The 12860-nt window shown below is 29.2% G+C and overlaps 1 long non-coding RNA gene across 1 annotated transcript; it reads right to left on the bottom strand.

Annotated features, from left to right (window-relative positions):
* Window positions 1-5115: 5115 nt before the first annotated feature.
* Window positions 5116-12588, bottom strand: LOC149264860 (uncharacterized). Its single transcript, XR_016250248.1, has 4 exons — window positions 12495-12588; window positions 5731-5807; window positions 5576-5612; window positions 5116-5427 (listed from the first exon to the last, which is right to left on the bottom strand). It is a non-coding gene; the product is annotated as an uncharacterized LOC149264860 (long non-coding RNA).
* Window positions 12589-12860: the final 272 nt, after the last annotated feature.

Below are 12860 nucleotides of genomic sequence, written 5' to 3'. Positions count from 1 at the left end.
ATCAACATATTTTTTATTTTTTAAATAATATCTTTAATAGTAGTGAATATAGTATTGTATGTATTAGTGCATTTATAAGCATCACTGTCATTTTTTTAAGAAATATATTTTTATAATATGCAAGTTTTTATTTGAAAATATAAATAGTGTGCCTTGGATTATGATGGGTCAGTGCATCTTGGTTATTAATAAACATTGGTGTATGCATATGTTTTTTTATGTATTAAGTGGTATTTTTTTCAATGCTCGCTAAAACCTTTGCTAATTGGTGTTTTCCTTAGAAGTGTTACAAACTAGTTTGTTTTATTCATGATCCTCTTTGGAACCACTGACAATACAACCACAAATGAATAATACTTATTAAGATAGAATGAATATGTCTCTAAATCCACTGTGGACAATCTACGACTACTTCACCTACCCACAAAATGTACCTAAGGTGTTTTTTTTTTCTTCCATATATCATACATGCATTTATGAAGCCACCCACAAAATGTACCTAAGGTGTTTTTCTTTTTCTTCCATATATCATACATGCATCTATGAAGCCATCTTTTGTGAAATGATATCTCATTGGTAGGCCTTAACAAATGCCCAACTAAGCAGAAACTCATAATTTATAAGATGGAGGAAAATACATACATTATGAAGTCATTGTGTCCACCTCATCTCCAAATCCAAAAAGGCAAACCTAGCATCTAAAAAGGCCAACCTAACATCTAAAGTTGAATCATTATTCATGACTAGCTTACCCAAGGACCAACATTAGTTCCTCTAAATTGGATCTTGTAACTCTATATTCGTCTTGAACAACTCCTATGAAAGGATAGGTCTTTGAAGTTCTTGGATAGACAAATTATTCAATGTTGGAAGATATTTTGATGAGGTAACAACCTTCATTCCAACCATATGATTTGAGATTAAAATCCCACAAATATTTCCGAAGGAAGATACCTATCATGCTTAATCTAAGAGCTTGATATTGAGGTATTACAACAACACACCTATCTTGAGAATTACAATTCCAAAGCTTGAGAGAGGGATTGCAACAATGCATTAATATCTTGTATATAATTTCAAAAAAATCTTTATTATAAATATGAAATATAAAGCCATAAAACATTGAATCTACAATTTACTTTTGAAGGTAGGTAAAAAGAAAGTAAATCAATAATGTTCGGCTCCGAGGCCTCCAATTTAATGGTCTCATTAAATGGCTCTATCCAAAAGGCACAGAGTTAGATGATTTATTGCTAACCACATTTTTAAAAGAAAGAGGCTTTGAGAATGATCAACCACTTTTTCTACCATTACTCCACATAAACATAATGCCAATATAAGAGTTGAATATTTGCAAATCACAAATTTAAAATAAACTAGTTTTATATTTTAAACAAATAGAAAATCAAATATCATTATTGTGTCATTTACATAAATCCAACTTTATTATTAAAATAGCTCCATCCAAAAGGCACAGAGTTAGATGATTTATTGTTAACCACATTTTTAAAAGAAAGAGGCTTTGAGAATGACAAACCACTTTTTCTACCATTACTCCACATAAACATAATGCCAATATAAGAGTTGAATATTTGCAAATCACAAATTTAAAATAAACTAGTTTTATATTTTAAACAAATAGAAAATCAGATATCATTATTGTGTCATTTACATAAATCCAACTTTATTATTAAAATATTATTTGGAAAATTAAAAAATTAAAAAAATTAAAATTAAAACACTGAAAATAACAAACAAACAAACAAACAAAAAAGAATGCTCAAAAACACTCACTTCCCACCTCCCACATTTTCGCAATTGTGTGATGATATACATATTAAAATTTTTAATATTTCAATTATTGCTATAAAACAAAAAATACTATGAGATTTAAATGTACAATTTTATAATGTAAAGTTAAAAACTATATATGTGTTTATAAAAATACAAATTTATGAAAAATTAATTATTTGTAACCATATGAGATCACACAAATTTCAATGTACAATTTTAAAATGTAAAGTTGAAAGCCATATATGTGTTTATAAAAAATATAAATTTATGCACATGAGATAACACAAGATAATTCAATTGTTCAAATATTTTTGAACCTAATATTTATTAAATCTTCATAACTTTAAAATACAAAATACATCATATTAATCACAATGTCATGTGTGTATAATCATATATACACAAACAACACAACACATCACATAACACATTACAATACAATACATCACATAATACAACACAACATAAATAAATATAAAAATTTAGTCTCTTATTTGTATAAATTTTAAATATTATTTTTTATTAGACAACAAACTTTTAAATATGGAAGTTAATCTTGAATCAGAATTTTTAAATGGAGCGTATTTTTATGAAAGAATTGTGAATATGAAAAAATATAGGAATGTACTTTTATGAGTCAATTTTACTAAATCATACAAATTTATGAAGAATTAAGTATTTGTACCTATATGAAATCACACAAATTTAAATGTACACTTTTAAAATGTAAAGTTGAAAACTATATATATGTTTATAAAAATACAAATTTATGAAGAATTAATTATTTATAACTATATGAGATCACAGAAATTTCAATGTAGAATTTTAAAATGTGAAGTTAAAAACTATACATGTGTTTATAAAAATACAAAGTCATGAAGAATTAAGTATTTGTAACTATATGAGATCACACAAATTTATAATACAACACAACATAAATAAATATAAAAATTTAGTTTCTTGTTTGTATAAATTTTAAAAATTTAGTTTCTTATTTGTATAATTTTTAAATATTATTTTTTATTAGATAACAAAATTTTAAATATGGAAGTTAATCTTGAATCAGAATTTTTAAATGTAGCTTATTTTTATGAAAGAATTGTGAATATGAAAAAATATAGGAATGTAATTTTATGAGTCAATTTTACTAAATCATACAAATTTATGAAGAATTAAGTATTTGTAACTATATGAAATCACACAAATTTAAATGTACACTTTTAAAATGTAAAGTTGAAAACTATATATATGTTTATAAAAATACAAATTTATGAAGAATTAACTTTTATAACTATATGAGATCACACAAATTTCAATGTACAATTTTAAAATGTGAAGTTAAAAACTATAACTTTTATAACTATATGAGATCACACAAATTTCAATGTACAATTTTAAAATGTGAAGTTAAAAACTATACATGTGTTTATAAAAATACAAAGTTATGAAATTCACACAAATTTAAATGTACAATTTTAAAATGTAAAGTTGAGAACCATATATGTGTTTATAAAAATAAAAATCTATCAATTGTAACTATATGAGATCATACAAATCTCAATGTACAATTTAAAAATGTAAAGTTGAAAACCACATATGTGTTCATAAAATATACAAATTTATACACGAGATAACAACACAACACATTACAATACAATACAACACATTACATAATACAACACAACATAAATAAATATAAAAATTTAGTCTCTTTGTATAAATTTTAAATATTATTTTTTAAATAAATATAAAAATTTAGTCTCTTTGTATAAATTTTAAATATTATTTTTTATTAGATAAAAAAAATTTAAATACAAATGTGGTTTATTTTTATGAAAGAATTGTGAATGTGAAAAATGTGAGAATGTAATTTTATAAGTTCAATTTTTACTAAATCATACAAATTTATAAAGGATGAAGTATTCTTAACTATATGAGATCACACAAATTTCAATGTACAATTTTAAAAAAGTTGAAAACCATATATGTGCTTATAAAAAATACAAATTTATGCAGATGAGATGACACAAGATAATACAATTGTACAAATATTTTTGAAACTAATATTTATTAAATCTTCATAAGTGTAAAATACAAAATACATCATATTAATCACAATGTCCTCTGTATGATCATATATACACAAACAACACATAATTAAATATTATTCTTTTATTAAATAACAAAATTTTAAATATGAAACTTAATCTTGAATCAGACTTTTTAAATGTGATTTATTTTTATGAAAAAATTGAGAATGTGAAAAAATGTGAGAATGTAATTTTATGAGTTTATAAAAATACAATTTTACTAAATCATACAAATTTATGAAGAATTAAGTATTTGTAGGTATATGAAATCACACAAATTTAAATGTGCAATTTTTAAATTTAAAGTTGAAAACTATATATGTGTTTATAAAAATACAAATTTATGAAGAATTAATTATTTGTAATTATATGAGATCACACAAATTTCAATGTACAATTTTAAAATGTAAAGTTGAAAACTATATATGTGCCTATAAAAATACAAATTTATGAAGAATTAATTATTTGTAACTATGAGATCACACAAATTTCAATGTACAATTTTAAAATGTAAAGTTGAAAACTAGTACATGTGTTTATAAAAAATACAAATTTATGCATATGAGATAAAAAAAAAGTGTACAAATATTTTTGAAACTAATATTTATTAAATCTTAGTTACTTTAAAATACAAAATACATCATATTAAGCACAATGTCATGTGTGTATAATCATATATAAACAAACAACACATGACACAACACAACAACACATCACATAATACAACACAACACAACATAAATAAATATAAAAATTTAGTCTCTTATTTGTATAAATTTTTAATATTTTTTTTTATTAGATAACAAAATTTTAAATATAGAAGTTAATCTTGAATCAGAATTTTTAAATGTAGTTTATTTTTATGAAAGAATTGTGAATCTGAGAAAATGTGAAATTGTAATTAACCAAAAAAAAAAAAAAAAAAATCATATAGTTATATCAAGTGAAAAGAATTGTGCAATATAACTTTGAGTTCATTCTACTAAATTATTTGTTTCTTATATAGAGATATCGAGCGAAAGAATTGTAACTGTTAAACAAAATTAGAAATAATATAATTTTATGAGTTCAGTTTTTATTAAATCATTTGAAGTTATTATATGTAAATGTGAAAGCAATGTGAATGTGAAAAAAAATGTGAGTATGCTCAATAAAATTTTAAAACATGAAATTTGAATTTTTTTCCCTTCTACAAATATTAATTAATTAAAAAACTATAAACAAAAAATCATTAAAAAACATATTTTATTTAACAAAAAAAATATAAATTATAAATAAAACAGAAAATTGAAAAAAAACACTCCAAGAAAGAAAGACTCCTCCAAGATAGCTTTGGCCATGCTATCTTTGAAGGTTGTGAGAAGGGTCTAGCCCCTCTCAAAAAAAAAAATCTGATTATGTATTAAAGTATAGTTTGTGAGAGTACATCAAAAATCATAATACAATTTATGGTTACATCTAATATGTGATTATGGGATAGAGATTGAGCCTTTGTGAAGCACTTCCCATCTTGCTGCTGTGCAAGCTCTTCTTGTATTGATCTCTGTTTCATACCATCAGAAAATTAAAGTTTTAATAATGCTCCTATTTTAAAATAATAAATAACAAAAACAATAAAAAATAGTTTTTCAGTCCCATTTAAAATAGGAGGGAAAAAAAATCTCACAAAAATGGGAGAAAATTTGATCTACCTTCTCATATATTACTTTGTGTCACAACACTCTGCATCTGTTTAACAAATTTGAAAAAAAACAATTAGTTGAATATTTTTTAACATCTATTTCAAAATAAATAAATATTATAAATAATAAAAATTAATCTATTATAAATTTTATAATAATCTCACATGAAATTCCGAAGACAATTCCATCCTCTTCTATCACTTTTGGTGAAAAGCCCTCTCCCCATCCACTTGTTTAACACCTGTTTCATAAGAAGATGGGAAAACAAATTTTTGATTACAAATTTACTTAAAAAAAAACTAATAATAATAATAATAATAAAAACAAAAAACAATAATTAACTATCATTTCCACTCAAATAACTATTATATATAATAAAAATTAATTCAGTGTAACACTCAAACAAGCAAATCTTTCAAATACTTGTAACAGTCAAATAACTATTATATATAATAAAAAGTAATCTTTTTGTTAAATACCTGTAACAAAAGGTGAAAAAGAATGACTTCATTAGTAACTTAAGTTCGTCTAAAATTGATTCTGTTAAGTTGGGAAGAGACTACCGTTTTATCAGTGCAAACTGTAAGACTCAAGCAAGCAAATCTTTCAAATACTTGTAACAAAAGGTGAAAACCAATGACTTCGTCTAAAATTGATTCTCTTAAGTTGGCAAGAGACGCAAGATACTTAGAAAAGAAAACCATTAGCTTTGCTTCCTATCAATTATGATTAAGGAACCCGAAGCCTGACAATTTTCTCAACCATCCAGAGCGGGCTCTGTTTCACTCCTTATTTCTTGAATTTCACTCCTTCCTTGGCTGGCCAACTTCCAAGAATGTGACTCAGTTGAGAGAACTTTACAAAATATGCAATTTATATGGCATTGAGCTTTTTGGCTACACCCACGAAGATAAGACTGTTGATTTGACGCGGGTCTTTAATCCAGATGGAGACAAAGCTGTTCACATGTATAAGAACTCCAATCCGGTCGGTGGAGTACCCCTGCCCTTGCTACTTTTTATGAATGCAGGAGTTGATGACCTTTCTTTACCGTTACGGTTAGTATGTGGCCAAGAAGAAAGAGGGACTATATATATAGAAGACATAGTACATATCATGTGTGTTACTTAATTCTATCTGTGTCTAGTTCATAGCTCTCAGTTTCATCTAGGTTTTAGCACTCAAATTTGAATTACAGTTTAGTGAGGTTCACAGTTACAGATTTCTTCTCCAGATCTAGTTCACAGCTCTCAGTTTCATCTAGGTTTTAGCAATCAAATTTGAATTACAGTTCAATGAGGTTCACAGTTATAGATTTCTTCTCCAAGTTTATTTCGTTAAGGCTAGTATGTGTCCAAGAAGAAAGAGATGCTTTATATATAGAAGACATAGTACATATGATGTTATGTTAATTAATTCTATCTCTGTCTAGTTCACATCTCTCAGTTTTTTCATCTAGGTTTTAGTACTCAAATTTGAATTACAGTTCATCGAGTTTCACAGTTACAGATTTCTTCTCCAGATCTAGCTTATGTAAGGGGAAATTATTGAAGTAATAGAAAGTGGCAAGTTAGGTCTTCATTTTCAGCGATTGTATTTTGGCTTCAAAGTTCTGAATTTACTTGACATCTTGTGTTAATGTGGTTTAAGTTTTAACCAATGTCCATTTAATTGGAATAGTTGTCCTGCCTTTAAAATTTCATTTTTGTGGATGCCAAAATGGTCTCTGATTTTGTCAAGGGTTTTGGAAGCATCAAGGCAAACACCTCACTGATTGTACCTATAAGGATCAACTTAAATGGGTGGACCCTTCAAAGGGGCTACCTTCTTATCTATGCAAACTGCAACACTCAAGCAGGCATCTATCAAATACTTGTAACAGAAAGTGACACTGAATGACTTCATTAGTAACTTAAGTTCGTCTACAATTGATTCTCTCCGTATCTTTCCATTTATCCCAACATTATTGTGGCAGAGGGCACACAATACTTGTGAAAAATAGCTAGTTATGCTTCCTATCAAATGGTGATGAAGGAATCTGAAGCCTGACAATTTTCTCAATCATCCAGGGCTTGCTCTGATTCACTCTTTATTTCCAAGAATGTGACTCAGTTGAGAGAACTTAATAGAATATGCAATCTATATAGGAAGTTTGTCAAGGGTTTTAGAAGCATCATGGCCCACCTCACTGATCTTACCAATAAGGATAGATTTAAATGTATGCAGGGGGCAAAGGGGCTACCTTCTTGTCTATGCAAACTATAACACTCAAGCAGTCATGGGTAACTTAGGTTTGTCTACAATTGATTTTCTCAGTATGTTTCCACTTAACACAACATTATTGTGGCAAAGGACACAATATACTTTAAATGAAAAACCTGTTAATTTTGCTTCCTATAAATTGTGACCAATGAATCTCAAGCCTAACAATTTTTTCAATCATCCAGGGCTGGCTTTGTTTCACTCTTTATTTCTTAAATTTCACTCCTTAATCCTTGACTAGCCAACTCCCAGGAACGTGACTAGGTTGAGAGAACTTGACAGAATATGCAATTTATATAGGGAGTCTTGTCTAGGGTTTTGGAAGCATCATGGGCACACCTAACCAATCTTACCAATAAGGATCGATTCAAATAGATGGAGGCTGCAGAAGGTCTCCCTTCTTATCTATGTAAACTATAACACTCATTCAAGCATCTATCAAATACGTTACAGAAAACAAAACTAAATGACTTCATTCATAACTTTAAGTTTGTCTACAATTGATTTTCTCAGTATATTTCCACTCAACACAACATTATTGTGGCAAAGGACACAAGATACTTAAAATGAAAAACAGTTAGTTTTGCTTCCTATAAAATTGTGACCAATGAACGTGAAGCCTAACAATTTTTTCAATCATCCAGCGCTGGCTTTGTTTCATTCTTTATTTCTTAAATTTCATTCCTTAATCCTTGACTAGCAAACTCCCAGCAATGTGACTGGGTTGAGAGAAATTAACAGAATATGCGATTTATGTAGGGAGACTTGTCAAGGGTTTTGGAAGCATCATGGCACACCTAACCAATCTTACCAAAAGGATGGATTCAAATGGATGGAGACTGCAGAAGGGGTCTTATCTATGAACACTGTAACACTCAAGCAGGCATCTGTTAAATGCTTGTACACAAGGTGAAACTATATAACTTCATTGCTAACTTATTTTTTTCTAAATTAATTCTCAGTATATTTCCATTTATCCCAACATTATTTTGGCAAAGAAAACAAAATATTTAGAATGAAAATAGTTTAGTTTTGCTTCCTATCAAATGGTGATCAAAGAAGCTGAGGCCTGACAATTTTCTCAATCATCCAGGGCTCGCTCTGTTTCACTCTTTATTTTTTGAATTTCACTCTTTGTTTCTTGAGTGACCAACTCCCAAGAATGTGGCTCAGTTGAGAGAACTTGATAGAATATGCAATTTATATAAGAAGTTCTGTCAAGGGCTTTGGAAGCATCATGACAAACCTCACTGATCTTACCAATAAGGATCAATTTAAATGGATGGAGACTGTAGAGGAGGGCTACTGACGCATGAAAAAGGCCCAACCCTCTATTTGCACTTCCAAATTTCTCAGACTTTTTAAGTGAAATATGATGCTTTGAGCACTCACATGAACACTATGGTCATGCAAATCAGCAGCCTATAGCTTTTCAAAGTAGCAGTTGTTATACATCTATGACAAGGAAATGTTGACCCTTATGCATGTTATAGAAAAATTCAAGCCATATTTATTGGGACAAAGCCTCAAAATCCAAATAGAGCATGAAAATCTGGAATATTCATTTTCCTAGTGGAATTTTGATGAAGTTGGAAAGTAAACTACAAGGTTTTTACTTTGAAATTCAATATAAGTGCATAAATAATGCTCCAGCTGATTTCTTAGCTATGTTATCTGAGCTATGTGCCATATCTAAAGTAGAACTGGGATGCATAAAAAATTATTAGCTGAATATGCAAAAGATGAGAGGGTTGTTTATTTGCTGCAAAACTAAAAAAGGAACCAACACTAGGGCAATGGGTAAACATTTTCAGGCAATCTGATTTTTTAATAAGAATTGCACATATATAGTACCGAAATCTATATTTTTAAGAAGGGAGTGAATTGGGTCTGTTATGGGTTAATAGCTATGTGTCAACCCACCATTCCTAATTATTGGGTGCATGGTAGGTGATCATCGCAATAAAAATCTTCTCACCATTGGGCATCCAACTAACAAGAATGGCAGGTTCACATAAATGTGCCTGCTGCTCTTGCACCCTTTCCTCCCCATCCAGAATACCCCTTTCATAGGTTGCTCAATTTCATTGAAATTCTACTTTCTACACTTATTTCTCTTAGTTGAAGGAAGAACCCCAACAGAAGGGACAAAAAGTAGAAAACTAACCCCAACAGCTTGGTTTGATGGCTCATTCATGAAGCAAGTTTAAGGATACATTTTAAAACAATTAAAAAAAGTTAAAAGACTAAGGGAATCTAACTGAATGCACCCTATATACATTAGGCTCCTATTATAACTGTGAACACATTGAAGGGACCCTTTGTCTTATACCTACATAAGTATGTTATAAACTTATATGTTAAAGGCTACTATGTTACTTTATGGTCACAAAATTTTAAATAGTGGAATTAAAATGTTCAAAGAGTGCAAACCTTTTTACATTCTCTTTGTCCACTTTAGCAAGAGACTAAGAGGTATCTACCATGGTTGGATATTATAGGAGGAGGGAAAAAGACTGTAGATGGATTCTTTTTGGTAAACTCTTTCATGCATTAACCTTTCACCTTTTAGAAGGGTTATGTCCTCAAGTTATCCATTTCTCAGCAAACTCATCAATGGATAACCAGGCACTTCCTTATGGGTAAACCCTCACATTGCTTTAAGCAAAAATAGATAGATGGAATTTGTTATGGGTATAAGATATATGAATGGAATTGGATAATTAAAAATGAACTCGTTAAATCTTATAATATTGTTGAATGGAGAGAAATGGATTGTTGTGTTTGGGAAGTTTTTGATGTTACAAAATATTTTCTTATGTTTGGGGGATAAGTTAATTGCTTTGGCTCAACTGTTTCTGTCCCTAAAGGAAGATTATCAATCGATACAAGATACTCCATTCTTACTCTCTAATTTTAGCAGTCAATGACATAAATAAACACACTAGAAACACAAGGAGTGGGGTTCCCTCCATATAAGATCAATATGCACACGAATGCCATGCTTAAAGACTAGGGTAGTACTCTCTTAAATTGAAAAATATAAAAGGCATTTTTATGGGTTCTGGCTACAAATATGTCGGCAGTATACTTAATATGAAGGAAAATGTAGGAACTAACGTAGGTATTGATTTTGGACAAAGATAGGTGAATATGCTTAGAGTTAATGTTCTGTAGAATAAAAGGAATGAGCCTACCCTAAACTACTCATTAGAAAAATTCACATACCTAGGATTTGCTTAGAGTAAGACTAAACAGAGGTGCTAACCCCTACTAAGTATTTGAACCTTGTTTCCTTAGCTAAGTTAGGTCACCCCTAGCACACCTATTGTTAGTTCATCCCATGCTACTTGCTTACACTTAGATAGGTAAGGACACATTTGAGAAACCATAATTTTCTAAATAGGTCCTGATTCAAGTGTTTGCTTACATAATGGGGTCTTGCTGAATCCAAATGTCTTCATACAAGTCTTGCTTCAATGTGTTTTTACATAGGTGGTGTGTTTCCATCCATCTTAGATGGCATACGAGCACTGTTTCTCCCAAACTAGTAAGTCTATCCATCATCCCTAAAGCCACTTTGTTCAAGCTGGTTAAGAAAAATAACTAATGGAGATTGATGAATATGATTGTTGCAGTCATTGATTGGTTAATAATCTCACCCCAAACGTGTGTTACTTTATAAGTTCAAGATGGCATGGATTGTGGGTTGCTCAGCTAAATAGGGAACCTCCAATGACCAAATTCTATATGCAAAATGTCCAGATAAAAGAATTATAATAGAACTGGAATAAAATTTAACTCAAGTATTGAACTTCTACAAACAGTAACTAAAAAGAAAATTCTGGAAACCCACAATTTTCTTTAAGTTTCAGTATTAGAAGGTTTATCCTTGCACAAATTGATTGTTACATGTCACTGAATGGTTAATGATCTCACCCCATAATATGTTAGCTTATAAGCTAAACATGGCGGACTGTGGGTCACTAGCCTAAATAAAAAAACGTCCAATAACCAAAATCTGTTTGCAACATGCAGTGAGAAAAATTATAATAAAATTGAAATAAAATTTTACCCACACATTAAACATTTGCAAACAGTTCCTAAAAGAAAATATCTAGAAACCCCAAATTCTTCTTCAAATTTAAGAATTAGAGGGTCTTATGATGGCACTACTCAACATCAATATATTGAACTTTGACAAACAATACTCATGAATAAAACCTATGACAACAAGTACAAAAAATAAAATCTGTGGATAAAAAGACATTCAATGACCAAAATCTATTTGCAACATGCAAGGAGGAAAATAATTATAATAAAATTGAAATTAAATTTTACTCACATATTAAACATATGTGAACAATTCCTATAAGAAAAATTCTAGAAATCCCAAATTCTTCTTCAGATTTAAGCATCAGAGGGTTTTTATGCAGGCACTACTGAGTATCAATATATTGAAATTTGATAAACAATACTCCAGAATAAAACCCTATGATAACCATTACAAAAAATAAAATCTAAAGACATTGAATAACCTAAAAAAAATCAAAGACTACGAAATTTTTCCACACCAGTATGTATCTAAACAGTAAACTGAATAATTACATCTTTCCCTGGTTAAAAATTATTTAAATATTGACAGAAACTAAAAGTTAATGCTCACCTTCAATCTAAAAATAAACTGCATGTGTGTTTTTCACCACTATTAACTCGTGCTCTAATTCTCCCTTCCTGTTATAGCTTTTCCATACTCTGCACTTAAAGAGGAAACACCACAAGTTAACCAAAAAAGAAAACAGGATAAAATGTTCTACAAAGTAACCTATCCATGAGCTACATTGTGATTTAAAAACTCAGATAATGAACTATTACCTGAAGGAAGAACCCTTACATGCATAGTGTGTTTGGATCTAAACCCTAAGCTTGCTAAGTAAGCCTACCCCACCCTCATTAAAAATTAATCAGATATGAGAGAACCAAAAGTTAATGCCCACCTGCAATCTAAAAAATACACAGCGTGGTGGTATAA

This window comes from Pinus tabuliformis, chromosome 6 (genome assembly GCF_031772625.1).
Source record: "Pinus tabuliformis cultivar Carrire ecotype Pingquan chromosome 6, CPIR1, whole genome shotgun sequence".
Classification (NCBI taxonomy): domain Eukaryota; kingdom Viridiplantae; phylum Streptophyta; class Pinopsida; order Pinales; family Pinaceae; genus Pinus; species Pinus tabuliformis.
Note: the sequence above shows the minus strand (reverse complement) of the source record. Positions and strands in the feature narration are given on the sequence as shown.